This window comes from Anas acuta, chromosome 9, assembly GCF_963932015.1.
Source record: "Anas acuta chromosome 9, bAnaAcu1.1, whole genome shotgun sequence".
Taxonomy (NCBI): domain Eukaryota; kingdom Metazoa; phylum Chordata; class Aves; order Anseriformes; family Anatidae; genus Anas; species Anas acuta.
In genome coordinates, this window is record NC_088987.1 from 12474453 (window position 1) to 12495620 (window position 21168).

Consider the following 21168-nt stretch of genomic DNA (forward strand, 5'->3'; position numbering starts at 1 on the left):
GCCATCACAGGGGCTCCATCCAGCAACTCAGCCCCCAACAACTGCTGGGGATATAGGGGGGGAACAGCCTGCCCCAGCTCCTTGCTGGCTTTCTGCTGCCTTTCCAGCATGCTGGAGTTACCATGGTTAGTTTTCCACTGTTCCCCTTGACCCCATGCAGATTTCCCTTATGAGTTAGTGTCCTGGAATGCCTCTTTATTAGGTGTCTCGAGAAGTAAAGCTGACCTGATGCCAGTGCCCCCACACTGAGGACTTTATTAGTTTTTTAATTTTCTGTCTGGGTGCTCTCGCTGCCTCAAACTTTCCACAGCTGTGAGGATTTATTAATGAAGGAGGCTCGTTTGTGTCCTGCCTCCCCTTCCCCTGCTTCTTAATAAAACCAGAAAGTTTGGGGCACTGGCACGTGGAGGGGCTCAGAAGGGACTTTGTGTCCCCACGAGGACGCGATGCTGCCCACAGAAAGCCCCTTTGTGCTGGCAGGAGGTGGCAGCACGCTGTCCCCGCGGCGTCACCCTGTGCCACGCGTGGCTGAGCCCACAAATGCCTCCCCTCTTCCCCATCACTGCTGCTCCTCAGGGCAAAATATGCTTTTATTTTTTTTTTTTTTTAATGGCCTCCTTTCTCCCCAGACAGGCAGCTCCCTGTCCAGGAGGAGCAGAGCCCTGCTGCTGTGCAGGGGACACTGCTGGAGCCAGGTGGCACGCGGGTCCCCATCCCTGCAGGGACACGGGCAGGTACAGGGGGAAAAGCGTGGGTCAAATGTTTGGTTATCTGGGTGTTTAGAGGGGGCAAGGAGCAATTTTGACCCAATTAAGCTCATCAGCTGCTGCTGGAAGGAGTGGAGGAGGTAACTGAGCGTCCTGCTCTGGGACACCCAGCAAACAGGCACAGGGAAGGGGAGAGGAAGGGAGGAGGAGGAGGAGGCAGGGATGAAGGATGCGGAGAGAGCGGATGTGCTGCACGGGCAGGATGAGCGAGGGGGATGAGCGAGGCTGAAGGAGCAGGGACCCTGCAGTATAAACACGCCACCAGGATGCAGGGGGAGAGGGGATGGACTGTCAAGGCAAGGGGAAAGAGCACCAAATATTTATTTGTCCACAAAACAAGTCTCCATGGCAATGAAGTGCCTCACAACTCATTTCCAAAACAAGCCCGGCCACGCCGTGCTCTGACAGAGCTGCTGGGTGTGGAGGGGCAGGGGGGGTCCTGCTGTGTCCCCGGGCAGGTGCACGGTGCACAAACCAACAGGGGTTTGGTGGGAAAGGGATGGGAAAAGCTGCAACAGCTCTTGGGCTTCCAGGCCTTAGGGTTACCCCTCGGCCTCCACGATGGCAGGGGCAGGATTGAGCCCCTGCATGTGGAGGGTCCGACCCTACACCTCCACGGGAGGAGCTGGCAAGGCCGAGCTCCTCAAACATCACCACGAGTAATCTGGCTCTAAACCTGCGGGGCCATAAATCCCATTATTTTGCTGCCAGCTGAACAATTTGTTCCTGTACCAAGGTGCTTTAACCTTGCTTCGTGCTCATTGTTCTGCCCTCTTTGATTTTACTGTAAGTGACTGAATTTGCTTTTGGTGCGCTGCCAGCGCCCCATCGATCGTGGCCCCAGTGCCCCGGTGCTGCCAGCAGGGCTGCGAGCCCTGCCCAAACCCAAATCCCTTCGGGGACTGCAGGGTCCCCCCAGGAACCAGTCAGTGCTTCGAGCTGCTGAGCAGAGCCCAGGCTGAGTGAGCTCCGTGTGGTTTGAGGTTTCGTCTGCAGCGGCTGGGGAGGGTTTTGGTTCCCAGCACCTCTCCCAGAGCATGCTGGAGGTAACAGGGGCAATAAAACCGCCCCCACAAAACCCACACTTAACCGAACGTTTCCAAGCCCAGCAGCACTGGGGGGACTGATCCTTCTCCTCTTGCTGCCGTTGCCAAAATTCCTATCATCCCCGCTGGCTGCTGGAGCTGACTCCCTTTTTCCAGCCTGTAACGCCGCCTGGTTTCTGTCCCTCGGTGCCTGAGGGCTTCTGTCCGTCCCCCCCCAGTAAAGGCAGCCTGGTGAGTTCTGGCTTTGTTCCCTGAGCCCACCTGCCCTGGAAGCGCAGGGTGACGGCCGGGCTCGTGACCGGGAGGAAGCCGTGGCCCTGCCGCCAGCGAACAATCGGCGGAAACGCGCCCGGCGTCCCGGGGCTGGGGAGGGCGGCGTGAGGATGGGGCAGGGACCCGCCACCCCCACAGGGGACAGCCCTGTCCCCATCCTGGCTCTGCCCCACGTGCGTGTGCCCCTTCAGAGGGAAAGGGCTGCGGCTCCCGACCCACCTCCTGCTTGGGGAAGGTGGGGGCTTGTGTTGGCACACGCTGCCCGCGACGTGGTCCGCGTGGCACGGCACAGGGTGTGCGCGGTGCCTGGTGTGCCGCCCGCTGCCTGGCACGCCGGGCGGGTTGCACGCCGCTGGCTGAGCGTGGCACGGAGCCCGGTGCGTGGCGTGCGGCGTGCCAGGCCAGGCGCCCGCTGCGTGGTGTGCAGCCCGCTGACCTCTCGCTGCCTCTGGCCCTGAGCGGGGGCCGGGAAGGGAAGCGCCGCCGGCCCCGCTGCTTTCATCGGGAGATCTGGAGCGCGGGGAGCCTGCCCAGATCCTAATCAGTGTGGGAAAGAAACGGCCGGGCCCGCTCTCGCCGCAGCCTGCTGGAGACGCCTTTTATTTTCATAAACTTTTATCGCAGCCCGCAGCCCCTGATAAACCGCCGTAAATAAGCGCAGGGGAGCGTGGCGCACGGCCAGCAGCCGCTCGCGGACGCACGCGCTGCCGGCCGCTCCCGGGGGACGCGCGGTCGCACGCCAGCCGCCCAGGCCTCCTTTCATCCCCCGCCACGGCGCGGGGACGCCGCATGGCCTTGGGGCTCCGTCTGAGCTGGGGGCTGCTCCCTGCGCTCCCACCCCAGCCCCACGGGGCCCCGGCGGGGCAGGATGCGGCCGCGTCCTTCTCCAGGCGGCGAGAAGGGGCCCGCGTCCCAACAGGAGGCCGAAAGCAGCAGCAGGTCTCCGAGCCTCCCCCAGGGCTGCGCTGCTGTGGAGTTTGAGGATTGTTGGGCTTTGCCACAAATTAGTAGCTCGGGCTGCTTTCTGTTTTCTTCTTCTATTTTTTTTTTTCGCTGTGCTAGAAAAGTTTGGGTTTTGTTTAAAAAAGTTTACATTCTTCTGGGAGCACGGAAAAAACAGGATCTGGGGGGTTGTTTGCACGCTCGTTCCGCAGGCTGATAGAGACAATTTTCCATTTCTGTTTGCAGTTGCTGGGGGTGGAAGCCATCCCTGCGTGCTGGTGGCTGCCCTGGGGCGCCTGGCTCCCCAGCACCCCGCTCCCGCTGCAGGCAGGGGCTGGGGGCACGCGTGGGCTTTTCTGTCATTTTGCACAGTGACTTGTGGTGGCCACCCGTGGGGGGCTGTCACCGGGGTTTGGCCAGCCACGTCCACCTCTGGCAGGGCCACCCGTCGGCACGCCGTCCCTGCTCTCCCCCAGCACTCCTCGCGGCGTTTCACCCCGATCCCCCAGCCTGCCACAATCCCTTTTCTGTCCGCAGCCCCGCAGCCGGGATAAATGCGCTCTCTGTTCCGCCGCGCCGGGAGTGCTCGGCAGCGGCTTCCCCACAAGCGAGCCATTGAGAGCAGCTCCCTCAGCGCCGTCACCCGCGGCTCCATGGCCATCCCGGGACCCCCTGCCTGCACCCCCTGCCCGATGCCAGGGCACGGGCAGAGCCCCCGGGGACACCTGTCCCCACTGTACCACACTGGAGGTGGAAATGGGGCCGCCCTGGCGTGTTGGTTCTCGACAAACCCGTGTCAGATGCTGCTCATCCCTGCGCTCGCTTCCAGCTGCCCAGTGCGTGCTGCTGGGTTATTCAGGCAGGGATTTCCTAGGGGTGCCCTTGGTCCCCGTACTGCTCAAAGCTGCACACCTGCCAGCCCTGTACAGCATTTTTTAATATTGATGTTTTTGTGCAACGTTTTAAAATGCTGAGGGGCTGTTTCTCCTACAGCCACACTGCGTGCCCCTCTGATAGGGGCGTGTTGTGGGGGGAAGGAACCCTCCAGCTACTGCAGATGAGCGCTACTTTATTTTATGGGCTCACCAGAAGAGCTTTCAGAGACAAACACAGCGACTCTCCGCAAGGGGTTCAGCTCTTGGAAGAACACCCGCTTCTTTCAGCAGGGACGTTTTGGTGTCGGCTGTTCCAGCTGCGCTCTGTGCAGTCTTTCACACGAGGACCTCTAGATGCTCCCCGCTCCTCCTTGTGCAATGCCTTGGCTCTGGGTCTTGGCTCTGCTGAAAGCGGTGGAGTCTGAGGGCTTCTTGGGGCCGGGCAGGTTGGGTCCCTGGGATAGCTGAGGAAAACATCCAGAGTTTTGGCTGTATGGGGCTGGGAGAGCCCTCAGAGGGCCACTCGGTGGCTGCGTTACTCATCTGGCCAGGCTTCAGCTGGGGAGCTGCTTTGCCATCTGACTTTCAGCCACGCAGCAGCTCTGCCAGCTCTCCAGAGGACGCACGCCTCCAGGGGCCTGGGCCTTCCCCTGGGGTCACCGTGACACAGTGACACACCAAAAATCGGACACTGGAGTGCCTGGCGTCCTCTAAAAGAGCTGAGGGAGGGGGTTTGTCACCCAGAGCCCTCCTGGGGAGCTGGGCAGCACAAGGGCTGGTCCCCCTGGGGTGACGGTGCTCACCGAGGTTGTGTCCATGGCAGGAGCCACCCCCATGTCACCACCCCTGCTCCATGGGCTCCTTCTGGAGGTCTCTGGTCATGAGATGAGCTGGGGCCCATCTCTGGTGTGTCCTGTTCGTCCCAGAGCCTCCAGGGACTCTCCAAACCGTGGTTTTGTGCGCATGACCAAGGAGTGTCCTTGAACCTTCCTCCCTAGGGGTTTTATTCTCTGAGGCACTGGCAACGGGAAAAAGCTCTCTGTGCCCTTCCCCCACCCCAAAGCATCCTTTACAAAAATAAAGTGCCCAAAATAGCCCTAGACAGTGCTTGACATTTGCCAGACAGCTGCTCTGGGGAGCGCTACAAAGGTTATGGATTGCTCCGTGCTTTCCTCCTCCTGCCGCCCTGCTGCCGCCCTGCGTGAGCCTTGGAGCAGGGCCAGCTTCCACGGGAGCTGGGGAGAGGTGGGGACGGGGAGGCACAGGGACACCCACGTGTGAGGTGTTGGGAGCCTCAGCTTGGTCACCCAGGTGGCTGGAGACAGGCAGAGGGGCTGCCCCCGTGTCCCCACCTCACCCCAAGACACCTCACCTGGTGCGGGGTCACAGCCGGAGCGTGCGGCTCCCCAAAATGTGCCGGGTTGGCCCAGGAGCCCTGCAGGAAGAAGGTCAGGGCTCAGAGGAAGATGTAGGAGGCTCCTCGGGACACAGCCTTGAGTCAAGCCATCCGGGGCAGGGCAGGGAGCAAGGAGGGTGCAAGGACATCCCGTGCCGAAACGAGCACCTGGAGCAGGATGGGGCACTGCGGGGAGAGGCTGCAGGAAGGAGCTGGCACGGCCAGGCTGGTGATGAGAGGCAAAAGGAGAAGGTCAAGAGGTGATTTAACCACCTGCAAGCCAAGATGGCCTTCCTTTGGTGGAGGAACTGAAGTTTTTCAGTGAAACTCATAGAGGCTCCACCGTCTTAATCAAACTGAGAGCTGAGCGGCAGCAAGGCACGACCCAGTTGTTTTAGCTAGCAACCCAATAAATACACGCACGTGCTGAAAGCCAAAGAGTCAACAGCCTTTAAATAGGAAAAAAGGATGTACACAGGATGGGAATTTATCACTTAGACAGAACGGGGTCCTTGAGATGCTAAATGTGGTGAAAACTGCTTGGAACCGTAAGCGAGGAAGGGGGGCACTGGAGGATAGCGCGTGAGTCCCCGCAGCCTGGAGCTCAGCACACCTTGGGAAGGCGGGCGTGGAAAAGGTGATGCAGGCCTGCGACAGCACACGAGAGGCACACTGCTGTTTTTCTGGGGAATTTAATGACCAAAGCTAACGAGTAGCGAGGCCCAACCTCGGCCATGGAGCACGCAGGACACTCCCCAGCCCAGAAATGTTTGGAGTCCGGTGATGTTTCCCTGACTTGGCGGCATGGATCCCCAGTCGTAGCCCCGAGCCTCACACACAACCTTGTTATTTATTTTTTTTATCTTCATGTTTACTAAACAAAGGTTTCCAAGGAAGTGCTGGTACCAGCTGAGGCCGTGCTGCGAGTTTTCTGCGCCATCTGTCTCGCTCCCTGGGCCGTGAGACTCCTCCGGAGACTCCTCAGATCTCCAAGAAAAGGCACTTTTAAGATGTTTTTCCGTGCCTGTTGATCCAGCCTGCGCACGGATCGGTCCCTGCAGTTCCACCACCCAACGACTTTGATGTCTGCAAGTCTGACACGCTCACCTCTGAAGCATTTCCCATCACATGTCTGGCTGTTTATACCTTCGAGGCACGCAGCCGCTCTCTTCTGTTTAAGGGCTGTCTTGACCACATCAGTAGAGTGAGAACTGCTAAAAATAGACCAACTGGCAAACTTCATGATATGGAAAATGACATGCTTTTGAAATCTCTGGAAAAGAATGGATTCTTTAAAGTGGAGTTTACAAACACTGATCCCATTATTTATGGTAGCTGTAAAGCGCGCTGCGCTCTGGAGGCACCGTCCCGCCGAAGCAGTGTGTTACCCATTACGGTGTTAGCGTCCCCACGGCTCCTCAGCTGCGAGCGAGCTGGGAGAACAAGCTCGGGGGATGCACGGGGACCGAGGGGAGCTGCTTCCCACTTGGTCCTGTGCAGAGGAGGGTGCAGAGGCATCTGTTGGAGACTCTTGCAGCACCAGAGGACAAAAGCCGTGCAAGGAAACCAAAGAGCGGCAGAGACGTCTCTCCTCCAACCCTTTGAAAAGTACCCAGATCGCCCAGGAATCTTTCTCAGGATCTCAGGATTTAAATTTCCCTGAGATCGCTGTTTTTCCCTGGCCAATACATCGTCTCTCAGCCACTCTGATTTTTTCATTCTTAAAGCCCCCGGTAGCCAAGGGAACGTGCTCCTTTTTATGCCAGCTGTCCTGGTCGCATTGTTTCTTTTAAAAGATTTATTGCACCGCTGCTCCCTGCTCCTCTCACTATTTCCACTAGAGGATTTGCAGACGTGGGTGAGTGCTGCAGAACTGCCTGCACCTGTTCCTCCGAGTCCTCCTTCTCCTCCGCATCTTGCCCTTATGAGAGGCTCTCCTGCGGGAATTCCTCTCCCAGGCTCGTGTTTCACTTCCAAGCCGTACCTTTGGAGCCGGGACCGTGCTCCGGAGTCTTGGCACTGCAGAAGCGAGAGGTTTCTCAGGAATGTCCTCCGAGGCTCTGCGATCTGCTTCAACTGTTGCAGCCACGTTTAGATGTGTGGGTATACATACACGGAGGACATTTCTGACATCCCACCGCAATGGCAAGCGATCCCTGCTCGATTCGAGGGTGACCTCTCCGCGCAGCCGGCGGTGTCCCCAGCCCCCCTGCCCGTGCCGTTCCCCGCTCCAGCTGCTGAGCTCCTCGCATGTCCCTGCTTTGGGACACTGCCTCGGCTCTGTTTGGAGGGGATGCTGAGCCCTGCAGGTCTCATCAGCGGACCAAAGCACACAGAAACCTGCCCGGGATGTCCCCAAACTGGAGGGGGAAGAAGCCCACGGCAGCACACAGCCCGGCTCCTGTCAGCATTGTGTCAGCACCCGCCAGCAGCAGCGGTGTCAGGCAGCACAGGTGGCATTTGCTCCGTTCCAGCTGTCCTTGGGGTGACCCTGTGCCTGGGGGGCTCTTGGCTCCCCTCTGCTGTGCTGGGCGAGCAGCACCCTGGTGCTGGGGTCAGTGCTGCTCCGTGGTTGTTTGCTCTGCTGTATTTTTAACTTTTGCATCTCTCTGACATTTTACGGCCAGACGACGTTGCAAGGGACAAGTGCTTTCCATTACGCACTGGAACGAGCTCTCGCTCGCTGCCTGGCAGCTCCTGGGACACAAAGCCCACACGGCCCCGGGGCCCGGTGCTGGCTGCCCCACACAGCTGGGACACCCCGGCATCTGAGCAAGTGTCACCAGGCACAGAAATGTCCTGTGCATCCTGACAGCCCCGGGAGAAGCACAATATTCAATGGCAACAAATCCCCAGGGTGGGATTTGCTCCCTGCTGCTGTCCCATGCGAGGTTAAACAAAAAAAGGAAAATAAAAATGACTGCGGGAGGAGGGCACAAGCCCCTTCCTTGGCCCCTCAGAGAGAAAGCTCCCACCAGGATTAAATTTTCCATGGAGGGGGGACGTGCACGTGGCCCCGCGGCCGCCCCGGCTTCGGTTTCAGCCACCGGGCTGCCCCCCCGCCTCCTCAGCTGACACGGGGACAGCGAGGACTTTGCACCATCTGGGCACGGGGAAAGTGTGACCGAGGGACAAATGCCACCCGCGCTGATGGCACCAGCGCCCGAGCACGCAGACGGCTTTGCCGGCCGCCCTGGCTGCAGGGGGGAGGTAAAAGGACCCCGCCGGCGGCCACGCACGGGTCGCTGCCTTGGCACCAGCCCCTCGTTGTGCCTCCTGACCGAAATTTTCCAGCCCGTGGGGGCAGACACCTCACTCGTCCTCTGCGAGAAGCCAGGCCCTGCGAGCGGCTCCCTCCCGGCTGGGCTCTGTGCCCACGGGCAGCATTCCTGCAGGGTCTGCGGCCGAGGTGACCCCTGGGGACAGCCTGGTGGCCCTGCGGGGCTATCGGCCACCCGTGTCCCCTTGGGCCGGGTGTCCCCAGGGTGACGCTGCCCTGTGGGAAGCTCTCAGGGCCCAAACGGGATTATTAGGATTAAAGCCCACCCCGCTGTTCGAAATGCCCCCACAACCAACCCCCATCTGCTGCTGGCAGCCCCCAGATGGGAATCAGCCGGGGGGCGGCGGGGGCGGCTCCTTCTGGAGGAGCAGCTGCAGCCAGGTGATTAATGGCCATAGCCAGAGCTCGGGGCTTGTGCCATCTGATAAGATGACAATCCAGCCCCGTTGTGGGGGAACCCATCACGCCTCACTCAGCAGCCATCAGATAAGAGCAGCCCTGGACCAGCCCCATTCATCCCCCTCACTCCTGCCCCCCCCCCACCCTCTGCTTTCACCCTGCTGGGAGCCCTTCACAGCGCAGTGTGCGGGGAGAAAAGAGCCAGGGCTGAGTGCTTTTAGGGCTTAGGGGAGGGGATTCTGGTCTTCCAGTGTGTACTAGTGCCCTTGTAGGATCTCGATGACCCTCGAGGTGGTTGTGGTCGGGGACGTGTGGCTGCTCCATTGGTGACTCGTCCCCAGCAGCAGTGACCTGCGAGCCTCTGTGCGTGGTGCTGAGCACACGGGGACAACCCTGAGGGTCCCGGGGAGCTGGGGGGGGGTCCAGCCCCCGAGGCTGGGCTGATGGAGGCAGGCATTAATCCCTCGCAATTCAACCCCAACCTCTCCATGGCTCTTGTCATGGGATTCATCATGCAGCAGGGGCACCTGATGAAATTACACGTCTCCAGCAACCCTCGGGGCACATTTTCCTCCCCCGTTGTTCCTGCTGGAAGGGGAACAGGGACCAAGGCAGGGGGGGCACCCGTTGGGACACGGGGCAGCAGAGCACAGGGCACCCGCACACCTCACCCCACTCCTCCTCGGGAAGGCTTTCGCAAGCGATGCCCTGGGGCGGATTGAATTAGAGCCTAATAAAGCAGCGGTAATTTGCAAACTGGAAATGCTCCAGAGCGCCCAGGACTAATTCATTAAAATCCTCCCCTCCCTTCCCCTGGAGGTGTGCGGGTGAAGGCGGCCGAGCCGCAGCCCTGCTGCTCCTGCTGCCAGCGCCGCTCGGCTCCCAGCTGGGCCGGCCCGGGCAGGAGCTGTGTGCAAGTGGCTCGTTGGGGTGGTTCCAGGATACAGGTAGGGAATTTGGACCAAAATAAAAATGTCACGTCAAAGAACCAGCTTTTGGTTGGATGATTTCGGTATTAAAAGAAAAAATGTTGCAGAAAGTGCTTGGCACACATGTCAACCACAGAACAGCGTTTGTTTTATTACACTATATTGGAATTAAAAGGGATATTCTTCAACAATAACTTTGTTCTTTAAAAAGTAGAAACTAGAATAGGAAATACTTTTTAAAAACCAAAATTTCTGGGTGAAATGGCTGGTTTTGAGCACTTGTGCTGATGCCCTCCTTTCCCAAAGGAGTGAGAGCTCCCTGCACATGGTCCTTGTCCCAGCATCCTGCTCCTCCCTTGCCGTGGTGCGGAGGAGATGGTGACCCCAGACCCCTGTAGGGCCAGGGGGTGCCAATCCCCTCCCTTCCTGCCCCTTGGGGACAGCAGCCCAGCACAGGGGCTGGACCACCAAACCCAGCCAAGCACCCACAGGCCCCTCATAAATTTGGTGTAGCCGAGGGGCCCTGGGAGCCGCAGTCCTGCTCAGCCCCCTTGCCCTCCCCGAGCTGTGCACGGCGGTGCAGGAGCCCCTGGTGCTGGGGCTTGAACCCACCGCCAGGGCTCCGATCACAGCCCCGAGCTTGGCCGAGCCCCGGGCTGCCTGCAGGCAGCAGGTGCCTTGAATTCGAGCCGGGGGCTGAGCCCGGTGCCTGGGGGCTCGGGGCGGCTCTGCCATCCCAGCAATGTGCCCACTAAGCAGGGATCGGCAGCGAGCAGAAACGCTATCCAGAGGTATCCGGAGCTGCCCAGCCAGCGGGCAGCAGCTGAGGCCGGGAGGCTGCCCGCAGCCGGCCGGGCTCTGAGGCCCCATCGGCATTTTTTGTGCATTGCCAGCCAAGCTGTCTGCCTCCCAGTTGGCTCCTGAGCTGAGGGAGATGCCGGGCTTCCTTGCCCTTGCCCCTAATTTCCGAGCCTGCAGCTCACATTGCAGCCTTCTCCCTGCGACTGCGGGCGCTTGGCCGTCACCTTCCTGGTGGGGCTGCAGCCCCAGCGAGCTGATTCACCCTCCCCACATTTGCATCCCGCAAATGATGCCCAACAAATACAGCCAGTACATAAACACGGTCGTTAGCACCCGTATGCCTTTGTACGTGTGCATGTGCACCCACCCATCGAGGCGAGGGGCGAGGGAAGCGGCTGCCCGCGGGGCTGGTGCTGAACAGGGTGCTCCTGGGCTCCGGGGCCCTGCTGGCACCCAGCTTGGGTGGCTGCACTCAGACCTCTGCGCCGTGTCACCAAGGCCAACGCTCAGCTGAAACTGAGCCTCAAAGCCTCGGAAAGATTTGGCTGATCCTTATTGAAGATTTGACTGATGTGTTTGGAAAGTGTAACAAAACCCAACGGAGAGGAGGGCCGCACGGGTTGTTTGCTTTTCTTGCTCGTTTCTGGCAAGCAGAAACTGCTGACCCCAGGCTCCCAAGTTCAGTTCCTCCGCAGGCAAACTTCCCCGCTTCAAGGGCTTGCAGGGGAGGGTTTGGGTCCGCGCCTGCAGCCAGCTGTGAGCGTTTTCCCCACTCGAGAGGCCGTGCGGGGATGCTCGTGGGCAGGAGGCAGCGTGGCGAGCAGCCTGCCGGGGGGGGACACAGCCTGGCAAGAGGTGCTGCAGCAGGTGATGTCTGACGTTTGGGTCCCTTCAGGAGTTGAAAGCAAGGATGTGGAGGCTTCTGGATTTGTGTGGCTCTGGCTGGATACCCTCACTGAGGGTTTCTGAAATACCCAACAGGGCACCACAGGTGGGCAGAGAAGCGGGTGTCAGGGCAGCAGCACGGACACCCACCTCTCCACAGGCTGTGGGGCATCCAGACCTTTTTCTGGGGGAAAAAGGGGTGACTGCCTTTCTTCTTACACCCTTAACACCGCCGCCGGCAATGGGCACGTTGGAATATGTGACTGAGCACAGCGAGAGCTGCGGGACAGCCTCAGAGCTGAAGCAGGCAGCACCTACCCCCGAGCGATGTCGAGGGGCAGCACTGCGGCAAGGGGCAGGGAGCCTGAGGAGCTTCCTTTTAATTGATCCGAGTTCGCTGAGCCTGCCAAGTTAATGAGTCCCCAGCAAGCAGCTTTAACAAGAGCCCACGGCAGGCTTAAAGGAGGGAGATGAAAACGAGGGCAGGAATAGAGGCTTGTCTGCAGAGCCTGATCCGCCAGGGCCAGTGGGGCGAGGAGGAGCCGGTGAGGGCTGGGGCAGCGCCGGGGCACAAGGCAGCCCCAAATGTGCGGCTTCAGCACTTTGCATCTCTGCCCCCTGCCCAGCACAAACCCTATTCCTCTGGTCCCCCGCTGGCCATTAATCCCCCAGGGCAGAGGGAAGGGTCGCTCCCACCCTCCATCCCCTTTGGTTCTGCTTGTGTGCAACTTCAGCGCTGGGGGAGCTGCAGGAGCACCCGTGGGTGCCGTTCTCCTGCCCCGGTGCCGTGCCGCAGCCCCGCTGAGCTCAGCCCCAGCCGGCCGGGCTGACCAGGGCCAGCTCCAGGCTCTGAAAGGGGCCTTTGTGTGCCGCAGGCTTTGAAGACGAAGGCCTTGTACCAGTGCCAGGTGGCGGTGGGGTGGCCACGGCCTCACCACGGCGCTGGGGCAGCTCCCGGCTCGCGCGGCTCCTGCTGGCAGCATCCCCGCAGCCGCTTCTGCTTCCTCCGCCGAAAAAAAAAAATAATAACACCAGCAACAAAGTTGGGGGAAAAGGTGAAGGCAAACAAGGCAGCAGCCCTTCCTTCCCCATCCCTCCCACAGCCCCTGCAGCCGGCGGGGGCTCAGATGTTCTTTGTCACCCGCGGGGCCGGGGGCTGGCAGGGGACCCGCGCGGCGGCGAGGGCTGCGCGCCCCAGCTCCTGTTTGTCCCGGCGCACGGCCGGGCCGGGGCAGGGCAGCTGCTGCGAGTTCACTGGAGCAGCACTTTCCCACAGTCGGGAGGAGTGACACATGGCTCTCACACATTCCTGCGCCGGCAGGCTCGGCCGCGCTTGGCCAGGAGTCAAGGCAGGCGGAGGGCTGCCGCGGGGAGCTGCTGATTAGCAGGTTCCGACTTTGGCACCGGCCCGCACGGAGGGTGAAGGAGACGGAGGGGGCAGAGCAGGCGTGGGGGCTCCGGGGTGGCTTCGTGTGAGATGTTTAACCCTTTGGAGGGACAAAGCAAAGCCACTTGTTTGGTTTTTTTTTTCTTTTTTTTTTTTTTGGCTTTCCTCAGCCTGCAGCCTGCACGGGGACCAGCAGCATCCTGGGGGGGCTCCGCCAGGCTCAGGTTTGAGGACGCCCAGCGTTTCCCATGCTGGAGAACCCAGCTCCACCACAGGGCTGGAGACGTGAGCAAGGGGGTGTCTGCTCCAGCCCTGGCCCACTCTGCCTGTGGGAAAGTGGTTTCGTGCTCGTTTCCACTCCTGCCGTGTGTGTTCGGGCAAGGAGCTCTTCTCCGCGGAGCCTGGAGCAGCTCCAGCCGCAGGTGGGGTCTCCGGGTGCTGTAATGCAAAAGCTGTGGCAACGGCAGGGCTGCAGCACCACCAGGAATCGCATTCACACGTTTCCCAGTCCTCCCCCCGATAAAGAGGAGCTGGTTTCGTGCCTTCCTCTCCGCCTGCTCTCGTCGCCTGCTGGTTGTGCTTGATTCCAGACTAACCGTGACCTCCTCCGAGGCTGGAAGGATTTTGTGCCAAGCAGCCGCAGGCAAACCTTGGGATGTCTGGGGGAGCCCAGACAATGCAAACGCTCTCTTTTATCTCACCTATGTGTTTTTTTGCTCCTTGCAATTAGCTGCCTGCTCTGTCTGCTCCCCCATTTCCCTGCGGTTCCTCCCAGCAGCCCGGCCTCCCAAATGTCAGGAGGCAGAGCCACATCCTGTGCCCTTCAGCTCTTCCGACAGCTTTCGGGTGGCCGCGGGCGCTGCGTTGGCTGCGCTGCGGGCACGGCGAGGCTGGGCAGCACCAGCACCACCAGCCTGTGCCGCAGCCCTGCGGACGGAGCCTCCTGGCAGAGGGCCACCAGCTGGATGTGTCCCCTAGGGACCAGCAGGGCCCCCAGGTTGTCCCCAGCCATTGCTTCCCAGTGCTCCGTCTCCTCTTTCTGCCCATCTTTTGGAAGCCGCCAAGAAAAGCCAAGGGGAAAAGAGTCGGAGGGGTTGCGTGTCGCACCGAGCTGGAGAAACATCTGGTCTCCAGTGCCCGCCGTTGGGGCGGACGGGCTGTGGAGGAGCACAGCGTGATTTCCTCATTCCCTGGGTCAGGAGGAGGCAAGAGCAGCTACCTTTTTTTAAAAGATGTATTAAAAAAAAAGAAAAGAAAAAGATGAAGGTTCCCACTGGCACTGCTAGCTGGGTCTCGGAGAGGTTTTGTTTGCTTGCCACGTGTGATCCCCAGACCGGGGAAACCATGGCAAACGGGACCACACTTCTCAGTCCTTCTGAAATAGCGAAGGAAGCAGGGCAGCCGAAAGCCCTTTAAAGTATTTGCTTTTACAAGAAACCAGATAGCTGGATCTGTGCTGTACAAGTGCCACTGATACGTCCTCTTCCTGCACTTGGCCGTTACCTGGCCATTTCAAATATTATTTCTCAAAAACCACTTCCATAGATCAACAAAGGCAGCCCGGCAGAGCCGTGCAGCTGGAGAGCCGGTGGTTTTGCCAGTCACTGGAGCAGAACAAACCAGCAAGTACACACAGAAACATGATTAATGAAAGACAGACCACAAAGCCTATAAAAACATATTTCTTGCTTTTATTAGACCAACGCAACTGTACGAAAAGAGCAGACAATCCCGGGACGCCTGGACCGAGGAGCGCGAGGGCTGCCACCACCCCAGGCAGCACGTGCGCGTCTCCTGCCTGCCCGGGCCGTGGGGACACACGGGGTGGGTGGTTGTCACCAGGGGTCACCCTTGTTGTTTTGGCCTCTCCAGGCACTTCTTTTTGAGGTTAAACATAAAAATATCCCGATGGGGAAAGGGAAATCCTGCTGCCCCCGTTCAGCTCCGTGGGGAGAGAGCGACAGTGGCGGGGAGCCAGGGGGGGATCAGCGGCACCCCCAGCGCCCTGACACCTCGCTTCGTGGGCGGCCAGATGCCTGAGCATAGATATGAAAACACAATTTAAAAAAAAAAAAAAGAAAAAGAAAAAAGAAAAAATCACCTTTTCCCACTGTTTGAGGCAAGATCTCCTGAGCGAGCGCTGGCAAAGAAAGGCATCTTGTTCGGGGGGCTCTGAAAGGCAAGATGAAAGGGGAAACCTACATTTTTCAGCCCAGCCTGTTCCTGACATGGGAAAGTAGCGCAGACAAGAATAGATAGCTTGTTGGCTCATTTTTTCCTTGACAGATTATCTGTGTGAATGCGCCGCATTAAGCCGGCAGTCAGAGGCCAGGATGCCCCAGCCCTGCCTCTGCCCCCCGGCTACCTCGAGCGCCGGGGGGAGCGCCCAGCCGTGCCCCCCACCTGCACGGCAGCCTCCTGCCACCGCGCTTTTTGGGCTCCTGTGGCCGTGCAAGTGCGGAGATCCCCATGCCCAAAGCCTCCCCTGGGACACAGGGGATCACCGGGTTGTTAAAATAAATGCAGGGGCCACGCGGACGTGGTGCCAGGCTCCCGCAGCCTCCCCAAGCACGGGGTGGTGGCAGGGATGTGGCAGTCCCGCTGCGGGGTCACGCTCTTTGCTCCGTGGGTCTATGGATCCCTGCCAAAGGGCGGAATTTGTCGCTGGATTGCCCAACCCCGGGCAAGTGCACTGAAAATCGTCAAGGAGGCCAAAAGCAGCGTGCTAGCTTAGCAAAATGCAATTAAGGTACAATGCGTTTGGGACCACCTTTGGCCCCGTTGGAGCCGTTTGGGTCGCGCTGGCAGGTTTTTACCCCGCGCTCAAGAGAAAGAGGCAGAAACGTGCTTAAAGCACGATTCCCCCTCCTCTTCTGGGGGCTGCGAGCCGCAACCTCCCCAGCTGCAGCACAAGCCCCGAGCACCGAGAGGCACAGGGCAACACGGGGTGGGTTCCTGCTGGATCTATGGGATCTGTTTTGGGATCTGGCTGTGCCTGGCTGTGCCGCGGGTCCCGGGGGGGTTCCAGCCACCCAGCCCTGGCCGCAGCCTCCCCGCCGCAAGGTGAGGCGCAGCCCGCGCGTGTGCGTGCACCGGGAGCCTGTTTGCATATGAAAGTGGCCGTGCGCTCCGCGGGGCTGTATCATTTATTGTATGATCTTATCTGGCGCGTGCCTCAGCCGCCCTTTCCCACACTCTGCATGCTCGGCTGCCAAGGCCCCGGGCTTAGCCTGTCAGCATTACCCGGGCTCAGCAGGCAGGCAGTAATTCCCTGAATAAAGAAAACATTTTAAGGTTTGACAAGTCCAGCATTTGCATGTCTGTTTTCAGAGAAATAACCATCTCAGGGGATTAAGCCCTTTTTTTTTTTTTTTTTTTTTTTCCCATCCAGCCCAAAGTATGAAAACATTCTTGACATAGTTGCTTGAAAAAAGGATTTCTATAGAGAAAAATACCTTGCGTCCTGTGTGAGTCCAGTGATTTGCTTTGAAAAAAAAAAAAAAAAAAGGAAAAAAAAAAAAAAAAGAAAGAAAAGAGCCGCTCCAGTCCAAGGGGTTGTTGGTTTTAAAGCAGGGAAACGCTCCAGCAAGCGCCGCAGCTCTCAGGCGCCGCGCGCACCGGGGAGGATTTGTGTCCCCCGGCCCCATGCCATCAGTGCCACCCCTGCGTGCCACCCCGCGGGCTGCAAACCTCCCGCCTGGGTCTCCGGGGGGCTTGCTGGCACCCCTCTGCGGGGCTGTTTTGGCTGGCCAGAGTTCTCTGAAGTGCCAGGACTCAGCTGAGCCACCCAGGGCTGCGGGGTGCTGAGCTGGTGCGGGTGAATTACCACCCAAGGAAGGGCTTTGCCCAGCACACCAGGGAGGCACCGCAGCCAAGGGGAATCGGAGCAGGACCCGGGCACTCGGTGGTGCAGGAGCACAGCCCGGTTTAGCATTTTAAACACCTATTTTATTTGCTAGAAATAAATCGGATTTCCAAAGGATGAGCCACCCTCTGACTCCAAGGAGGAGGTCGCGCTTTGCCAAATCCGGGGATTTAACCCGGGATTTAGCCCTGGGCTGCAGGCTGGGCGAGACGAAGCCAGAGCCCGCCGGCACGGAGCTGCCCGTGGGGGCTGCATGGGGGGGCCAGTGCCGAGCATCCCTCGGGACACCGAGCAGTGCTGCTCCTCTGGGTGCCAGCCACGTGCCCGTGGTGCTGGGCTGCTCCCGGCCCCTCCGTCTGCGAGGCTGTGCCGGCCGCTGGCAATTTGTCCGGGTGCTTTGCCTTGCCCCCGCCTCTCCCCCCAGTTTTCTTGACGGCTAAACGGGGCTTAAAACCAGGGGGATAATACAGCTTTAACGTGGGGAGGCTTAAAAAGCAAAAGTGAATCATTCTTCAGTTCTCCTTCCCGTAATCTCTCCTGGTAACATTAATTATGAGTTTGCGCAGAGTGCCCCAAGGCAAGCGCCGCTTTCCCAGGACAATTAAAGTTACTTAATTATTAAAAACCGTGTGTGCTGTTCCTGCGCGCTCCCCAAAGCACCGTGAGGCAGGCGGGCCAGCTCGGCTCACACACTTTCTCAGCGCGGCGATTGAAGCGTCTGTGGGAAAGTCTGCTCCTTTGTAACTCCTCCGGCATAATCTCCCCAAATCCCACCCCGACGGGCGAGCGCCGCTGCTGGCCCCGTGCACGGGAGGCGTGGGGCACCCGGGCTGGGGACATCGGGTGCCAGTGCCCTTGGCAGGACGCTGAGCTGCCACCTCTCGCCCTACGCATGGCAGAGGCCCCGCCATCCCCTGGCGCACGCCCCGGCACTTTTTGCCTTCCCTCGACAAAGCTGAACCCGAAACAAAGATTTTCCCCCGGCGCTGCCGCCGGCAGCCGGTTTGACTCCTTGAAGTAATCGCTGTAATTGACCCTTGCAGGCGCTGAGCGCCTGGGGAGCGGGGCCATTCATCAGACTGACGGGGTGTGAAAGCCATAAACTCTTTGGCGGAGCTCGCTCCCGGCCTGTCGGCTGCGCAGCGCTCCCAGCGAGCCCTGACACCCCCTCCCCGGTAACTGGGGGCCATGAGGGGTGCCCACCATCAGCCCTGAGGTGCTGGGGAGAGCCCCAGGGGTGCAGAGGATCCCGCTGGCTCCTGAGCCCCCCAGGACATGGGGTCGGACCCAGCTCAGCACACGCCAGCCCCTGCTGTGCCACCCACATCCCATCTGGGACAGCCAGCCTTCACCAGCCCGTGTAGGGAGCCCACAAATGGCTTTTCCTCGGGTGAGGAGCATCTTCAGGGCATTAAGCTGATGTAGGAGGTGACAAACGCGACACAACCCGCTGTGAGAAATCACACAGGTCTGGCTGGTCCTCCCGGCTCTCCCCAGCATCTCTTCCTCCTGCTCGCAGCGAGGTGTGAGCTCGTGACACTGGGGGAGCCAGGTTGAAAGAAGGCCACGGGGGCACGGAGCACAAGATGCCCACCCCTCCCCGTGCCTCTCCTCGCAGCCCCACGCCAGCCCGTGCCTCTCACACGTGGCTGCGGCTGCCCATGAGGCTTTTTTCTGGCTGCTGCTCTTCCCCTGGGAGCTGCTCCCGTCTGGATGAACCTTTCAGCCCCGTTTGTCTTTCCACCAGTTCCTCTGTTCCCTCCAGTGGTTTTTGCTCTGTGTCTGGCTGCCCTCAGGGAGCAGCCCTGGCCCTCACCTGCCCAGGTGTCTCCTTGGTATGCTGGGGGCATCTCAGCAGGGCAGCATCCCTGCCTGCCCAGGCCAAACACTGTCCCTGAGCTACCCCAGCACCTTGTTTCCGATGGGTGATTCATTCCTCCTCCGTGCTGCTGCATCTCTCAGGTCTGCAGCATCCACATCTCACCAGCAAATGCTCACTTTCGTGCCAAGCCATCAGAAAAGAAGGTCAGATCCATCGGGGCTCCTCCCCTAGCCCTGTAACTGCCCTGAAAAACAACAGCTCTCCGTCTCTGGCCCCTATCCCTCCCCATCCTGCTGTTCCTGGGCTGAATTCTCATCTCCTCCTGTTCCGATAGCATCTCCCCATGGTGCACGTAATGCTGCAGGGACAGCAATCAGCCTTCCCAGGTCTGAAACTGGCAGATCTCAGGCTAGCAGGACACTGCCTGCCAGATGGCTCTTCCCTTCACTCCCATTTCCCATTTACACCTCTTCCTTTCATTCCCTTTCTTCCAAAATGCACTGAACATGCAGCACAGCAGTGAGAGTGTTTTCAAGAGCTGGCACACGCTGAGCTGTGGTTTCGTGCCCTGGATGATGACTGCCTCCCTGCCCACGTCTCCCACAAGAAGATCCCAGAAGATTTGGGATCCCTGGCTGCTCCTGCACGGGATGCCCACGTGGCACAGGGAGGCTGCAAGAGGAAAATTCCCCATGGGGGGCTGCCCTCAGGGACCTTGGTGCCTGCTTTCACATTGTCAGCCCAGTGAGGATGTCGTGGCCTTCAACAGGACTTTTTTTTGGGTCATCAGGGGGACAGACATGCCATCCACGTGGCCCCGCAGTGACACACTGCTTCGAGGGACACGAGGGGGTGAGGACAGCCCCATAGGGGTTCAGGCACTCTGCAAACCTCTGCCTGTTCCCCGTCCCCGTGTGGGGCTGATCCTTTGCAGTCGCCCCAAGCCACGACTGCTTTCCCCATCCTCCAGAGGCCGTTTGCTTTACGATCTGTGAACATCAGGAAGAAATGAAATAGCAGTGGAGAATTCCCTTCAGCAGGGCTTTGATGGTGAATAATGTGCTGCTGGGCTGTCTGTTCCCCAGAAAAAGAAAAAAAAAAAAGAAAAAAAAAAAAAAGAGGAAAAGGAGGAGGAAGGAAAGAGAGAAACCATCTGCTTTTTTTAGCAGTTCCTCGCCACAGGCTCCATCCCTGCCGCTAGGAAAGGCCGTTCCTCCTCTCCCCTCCGCTCCCGTGCAATCAGATAGTCCCCGGCTGCCCCCGGGTTAATTGAAACCATACGCCGCTGTCACTTCCAAGTGTGAGCAGTGCAGCGGCCGCGGGGCCGAGGTGTTTTGCACAGGGTGCTGGAAGCGGGGCTGGCGCTGAAAGGCTCGCTGACAGCCTGCAGGACGGAGCCGGGCCCCGCTCCGCTGCCTCCGCATCTAGGCGGGGGGACAGGGCCGTGCCCCGCGTCCCCTGAGCCCAGCCACAGCTGCTGCAGGGCGAGGCCTTCCCTTTTAGGTGGAATCAAAATAAATAATAAGAGGGGTTTTTGTAAAGCGGTGATTCCCGGAGCGAAAGGAGGCCCCGAGCCGCTGGCGGAGGGCAGGAGCAGGTGGTGCTGTGTGCCAGGCCTGCCTTTAAAGTGCGAGCGGCTAATCTCACCCCCATAAACCCGGCGTCGTGCCGGAGCAATCAGCGGGCCCGAGCGCTTTCATGTGGCTGGCAGAGCCCCAGCGAGGCTCAGGGGTTATCCGGGCTGAGGTGCATTCCCACGGGAACGGCGCCCCGGGTGAGGCCCGGCTGGCCGCGGGGTGCCGCGAGGCACGCGTTGCCCTGCTGCCACCGCTCCTCTGCGTGCTCCCCGCCGCTCACGGCCACTGTCACGGCCCGACACCGACACTGGTGTGAGTGCTCGGGGCAGCAGGGAGGGGACAGGGACCTGCCGGGGACGCAGCCCGCGCCGTGCGCCCGGCCCGTCGGCGTCAAGGGCAGGCCTGGAGGAGAGCCGGGGGGGAGCCGCCTTGATTTAAGACGTGAGAAGGTCAAAAGTTTTCTGGAGCGGAGCTGCTATCATGGAGCCGAACACTTCATCCCCCTTTTTATCTGCCCCAGTATTTATTGTCCATGAGCAAATACTCGCGTTTTTATAAATTCCTGCGGAGTGAATCACCCTCCTCCTGTTCAAACCAGCGAAGACCACATCAAACGCTATCACTCCATCTAGAATTAATCATTAATTTGGAGTATTTGACAACATTTTGCCAGCTTTATTTTGTCCTCCCCTCCCCAATTAATAAAGGCTAAGCCTCGGTGCTAGGATTTCTGTGGGAAATCCTGGGCTCAGTGCTTGCCCTGCCCAAATCCGCCCTGTGAGCAGGCAGGCGCGGGTGGGACCCAGCGGTGCTCAGCATCCTCAGCACCAAACACAGCCGTGCTACCAGCCCAGCACACACGCTGCAGTGAAAAACCGAGGGTTTTCCTCTCTTGGGGAAGCTCAAAAATGTAGCTCGGGGCTA

General features: G+C 59.6%; 1 long non-coding RNA gene across 3 annotated transcripts in view; it reads left to right on the forward strand.

Moving 5' to 3' along the window:
- Window positions 1-20182, forward strand: part of LOC137861401 (uncharacterized) — a 71790-nt gene extending 51608 nt beyond the window's left edge. For all 3 annotated transcript variants that reach the window (XR_011099578.1, XR_011099577.1, XR_011099576.1), the window contains one exon: window positions 630-20182. This is a non-coding gene — a long non-coding RNA (uncharacterized lncRNA). The remainder of the gene's footprint in view (window positions 1-629) is intronic.
- Window positions 20183-21168: the final 986 nt, after the last annotated feature.